This window comes from Melanotaenia boesemani, chromosome 3, assembly GCF_017639745.1.
Source record: "Melanotaenia boesemani isolate fMelBoe1 chromosome 3, fMelBoe1.pri, whole genome shotgun sequence".
In the NCBI taxonomy this organism is placed as follows: Eukaryota; Metazoa; Chordata; class Actinopteri; order Atheriniformes; family Melanotaeniidae; genus Melanotaenia; species Melanotaenia boesemani.
Window position 1 is genome coordinate 32,850,021 of NC_055684.1, and position 6,000 is coordinate 32,856,020.

The following is a 6,000-nucleotide window of genomic DNA, read 5'->3' on the forward strand; positions in this document are numbered from 1 at the left end:
TTTAGTAATTCAACTATATAGACTCATTATCTGCAAAGTAAGATATTTCAAGCATTATTCATTATAATTTTGATGATAATCGCTTACAGCTTATGAAAACCCAAATATCAAAATCTCAGAAAATTAGAATAGTGTGAAAAGGTTCAATGTTGTAACCTCTAAGTACCACACACTAGCCAGCTAATCAATCCAAAATACCTGCAAAGGACTCTTAAGTGTTTAAATGGTCTCTCAGTCTATTTTGGTAGAATTCACAATCATGGGGAAGGTTGCTGACCTGACAGTTATGCGGAAAACTATTATTGACATCCTCCACAAGGAGGGAAAGCCTCAAAAGGTAATTGCAAATGAAGTTGAATGCTTTCAAAGTGCTACATCAAAGCACATCAATAAAAAGTTGAGCGGGAGGGAAAAGTGTGGAAGCAAAAGATGCACAGCCGGCAGGGATGACTGCAGCTTGGAGAGGATTGTCAGGAAAAGACCATTAAAAAAAGTGGGGAAGCTTCACAAGCAGTGGACTGAGGCTGGAGTTAGGGCTTCGATAGTCACAAACTGACGAATCCTGGACATGGACCTCAAATGTCATATGCCTCTTGTCATGCCGCTGCTGAGCGTCTTACCTGAAGTAAAGAAAAAATTAACTGGTCTGTTGAGCAGTGGTCCAAAGTGCTCTTTTCTGATGAGAAAACTTTGCATCTCATGTAGAAATCAAGGTCCCAGAATCTGGAGGAAGAATGGAGAGGCATCAATCCAAGACACTTAAAATGCAGCGTGAAGTTTCCGCAGTCTGTATTGATTTGAGGCACCATGTCATATGCTGGTGTTGGTCCACTGAGCTTTATTAAGTCCAGAGTCAACGAGGAAATTCATACAAAACGGGCTAAAACCAAGTACTGAGCTCATATGCATGACTATACTCTTCAGATGGTCACATTTCTGTGTTCAAAATCCTTTTTTATTGATTTCATGTAATATTCAAATTTTCTGACATTTTGATTTTTGGGTGTTTTCAAACTATAAGCCAAAATAATTAAAATTCCATCCATCCACCCATTATCTTGACCTCTTATTCCATTTCGGGTCGCGGGTGAGCTGGAGCCTATCCCAGCATTTTAACAGGTGAGAGGCAGGGTACACCCTGGACAGGTCACCAGTCTGTCGCAGGGCCAACACAGATAGAGACAAACAACCATGCACACACACACTCACTCCTAGGGAGAATTTAGAGTGTCCAATTAACCTAACATGCATGTCTTTGGACATAATTATAATTAAAATTATAATAAATAATTACTTGAAATATCTCCCTTTGCATGTAATGAGTCTATATATTTTAGTTTCCCCTTTTAAGTTGAAATACTGAAATAAATGAAGTTTTGTGAAATATTCTGATTGTTTTTGTTTCACCTGTATGTCTGGTCTGATCTTAAAATTCTGTTCTTGAATTGCAATTAACGCTGCTGCAGAATCGCTACAGACAACAGATAATACTGATTTTCCTCAATCCACCAGACTGCCCTTAAAATTGCCATAATCTCTGCTCTACTCTGTTACTCTCCAGCTTCTTTGCTCCATCTGTAAAGATCTGTAAGTATCCATTCCAGTACTGTTCCAGACGTAAGTTCATTCTGTCACATCTCCTGAATAAGCTCTCCTTTCATTGCAGAGTAGATGCAAATCAATGCATGTTTTAGTCCACAGACTAGACTTTTCTCTGGGACATACTGTCCCACATACTTTATTTTCCTAGAAGTATCTTTGTATTGGAACATACTTATATTTGAAAGCCTGAAGTCTTCCATGACATGAACTTTTAGCCGAAGTCAATACCCTTTGCTGCTGTCTTCATTCTGTTACATACAATGAGATGCTCCTGTGATTTTTTTATTATCACTCATCACAAGCACAAATCACAGTGTACAGACTTTCACATGTTTCCTGCTGAATTTCATTGATAATAAGTTCCCTTCCTGCTTTGGTGTTATACACCAAAATCACTGTTAAATTATATAACAAGAAAATATGTATATATGTATGTGGGTGAAAAAGCAGGGAATTTAGCTGTTGGATGCAGTATATAGAGAAAGACAGTTTCCCAGCCTTTATGTAGTGTTGGATAGTGTTGGTGCATACCTCCTCCAACAAGACTTTTTCATTTGTATTTTTAATCATCATTTATTATGTAAGTACAGTCTATTTGTTATTGCAGATGTAATCCAATGGATTGATAGTTATTTATGTTTAGAATAAAGGGTTTTTAATAAAATGTTACTTATGACAGTAAAAAGAAACATTAATCTTTAATTACCTTTAACTAAAACAAAGATGTTTTGAATATTTCATACTTTTTTCGGGATAGTATGGTTCTATTCAACAGTATGGTTTTGGATGATTTCTTTCATGCTGCTGCTCCCTCTCTTCTGCTCTTTACCAGAAATCCACCTGACGCCTGTAGACTACGTGAGACTACCGCTGGGACATTGGTGGGCGTGGGGATTTAACAAAAAGTGCATGGAGCTGTAAGGGACACAATATTCCAGAGTGTGATAAATAAAGAGTCTGCAAGAGGGCATGGCTGTAAAACTGCTGGCTGCGATGCTCCTGGTTACCTACATTTGTGAAGGAGGTGAACATTTTTTTAACACAAAATGAAAGATGTTCCACAAGGAAATAAATTCTTTCATCTTTTCTTTCTGTTCTAAAATTAGTGCATCTGTACCATCCTGTTTATCTTACAGCTCTGCTGGAAAAATCAACTGCATATGACTTCCTGCAGAAAATAAGAGAAAGGCGTGGACTGGAATGTTTTCCTGGAGGTTGCAGCACAGAGGTCAGCGAGACTGGAGAGCTGATGGAAGTGAATGTTGGATATGTAAGTAGGCATAGATACTCCTAATTTTACGTTTACAGTTTGCACTTATACCATTTAAATAAGCTTCTACTGAGTGCATGTTAGACACCGAACCCCAAACATGTCTTTTCAGTTGTTAAGCTAACAAAGTGCTTCACTAATATAGTTACCACAGACTATTTAGGCCCAGATTGCACACTGTAATTGCCATTAAAACTGTTAAGTTATAGTGTAAACTATTTAGTCTTACTTTCAAATTATAACTAAAATACATGGAGGTATCTATAAGGTTCACAGCTGTGCAAATAAATGATAATTTTCTTTATCAGTAATAAGCAAAAAATTATTATATATCTTGTTCTGAAGTTTATGGGAGACACAATCAATGTGACATCAACAGGGTTAATTATGAATGAGTTTCCTTTGATATCATAAACTGCCATTACACTTTTATCACATTAAGATGAAATAATGTTACACTTCAACTATGCTGGAAATACAAACACTTGTACATTTTTATAATGTATTCAGGCTAAAAAGTGTTTTTTTTTTAACAAGTGTAAATGTCAGTAACTATATACATCATCAACAGGAGAGTTTTAGTGAAAGGTGTCCCTGTTTAAGCAGCTGGATTTATGCACAGTGAGATTCTATCCACAAGAAACGAAACATCACGAACAAAGACTGCATCCAGAAAGCGGACTAAGAGCTGAGAAGTGCTCCTCTGTTAAAGGGGGTAAGGTGTAACTCAGTCAACCGTGTCAATGAGGCGTTTACCATTACTGTGTTCCTAACATACCAAGCTTGCAAAGACATTAACATTGACTTTGTTACTTAGTGCACCTGCTGCACATATCAGGTGATCAACCATCAGACTCTGAATGTAATTGAGGCGATACATGATTTGCTGTTTTATAGTAAGTGTTTCTACTAGGAAGAGAAAACTACTGTAAAAATCCATGGTATGTATGCAGTATTGCATTTGACCTCTGGTTTACAGGAGGAGAGATCAAGCTTGCTGTACAATGGAGCTGCTGCCAAGAAAGAAACAAACAATGTAAGTTGTAATTGTTTTATACTGAATCCTAAGTTTCACACATGAAGTTTAGAGATGGAAATCTACTTTAAAAAAAAAATCTGTCCTTTGGCAGAAACCTGAGACACCTGCGAGGGAAGCTGTGGTGGATGAAGGATCTGGAATGTAGCCAAGAGGGAGTGCACAAGATGAAAAGTTCTGTTTCCCAGTTCAGCTTTGTTTGCTTGTAACTAAATGGAGAAACAACTAAATAAATATACAGATATTTAATTATACTTGTACGCTCATCAAGATGACTCCAAACTTTTCACATTCATTAGATTGTGGATGCCTCTGTAGCTCACCTGGTTATAAAAAAGCTTCAGCATCCAACTTCAATTGAGTTGAACCATATAAAGACACCTGACTTTATACGGAGCGCAGAGGACCTCTCACATCCAGTTATTATTCTTTTCAATATTATTTCATACTGGAAGTAGAAATAGGAGGTTCTCAGTTTAATATGTAGAAAATTGAGCTAGGAACATTTTACCTTGTATCATTATATTCATATATTGAGTGAGTATTAAGTTACAATATCTAACTCCTAGGAAGATTAGAAACAATAGATATAATGATAATATAACCCATTACCAATAATGATTTACAAAATGAAAATGGGTTACATTTGTATATTTCAGATTACATTTGGAAAAATTTCAATTTTTGCAATTAGATTTATTCAATTAGTTTAATGTAGAAAATGTTCAACTTTACATAATAATTTTAATAAAGGCATATTTATTGTTACTAATTTAGTCCTTTTTTGTATTGTGTGCTAGATGCAAGTTTTCCAAAATAAGTCACCCTACATCTATATAATACTTCCCTTGTCATTTTTCATTAGCCTAATATCTTAATTCATATGTGTTTACCAACCTAGTGCTGAACTGATTTCTGACAGGGTTTTATTCATCTCTCTCTTTTTTCCCTCTTTTTTCTACTTTCCTCTCTCTCTCTTTTTTTTTACTGGATAAAGACAATGATTCCAAATGAGACAGGACATTTATCTGCAACAGGTTATTGCTATGTTAAGGGTTCCAAAAAATATCACAAAGAAACTTTTAAAATTATTTTAATTTTGTAAAGAAGTGATTGTCTACTGCTGTCTCAGGTGTTTCGGTCTTTTTTTTTAAACTCCAGACTGTGGAATCTAATAGTTTTGTATGTTGTTTTGTTGCTATTGCAGTCTCTGTGTGAGTAAACGCAGTAGGGGATTTGCTATAACTTACTAAAACTTTTGATTTTACTAGGATACAACACATTAAATGTTGTACAACCAATGTCCTGTCCAGTAACTTGTAGTATTTAAGAAAAGCAGTATAATCTTCCTCTGTGGTGTTTCTGTAAAATAAATTAATTAATTAAAAAAAGAAAGAAAATAAGAAAATCATCCTGCTTAAGACTTAGCCAAGAAAATATTATTCAACCCTGTGGTTGTTTTTTTCTGAAAGTACTAAAGAGAACTGAAAAGACGAAAACAGATACAAGTTTTTGTTCTGTTATATGTCACATGCTGATCACGGGCTTATGGTTTTCTCCTCGCATTTTTACGGACAATAACATCGATAAAGGAACAAAACGGTCATATTTAAGACCTTGCACCTTAATTCGATTAACTCAAGTTATAGCTTGGTAAACATTCAAGCGTATGCTGCCTTTAATGTCACAATCTAGTGTGTTAATAATAGTTGGTTTTCGATGGGGGTTGGGGAAGCTACAAGATATGAGCCTCTGTCTCTTTAATGTTGTCTTCAAATGTTCATACTTTTACATTTAAAATACTTATACGAAGTTTATAATCTATCTAACTTTACCATTTAATATAACTGAAAAGCCTTCTGTATATTTTACCAATAAAATTGTATATGACAATTGAAAGTATTTTAAGTGAGAAATTGGTCACACAAAATAATTAATGTGTACAAAGGTTGCCAAAAGTTATTTTGCATAATACATATTATAAGTATATATATTGAACATCTTTATAGGAATATAAACTTTCCCGCGTTTTTATTACGTTTATTGATTTTATTTTGCTCTTTGTCCCTCACTTGCGTCTGACAGTTCCCAT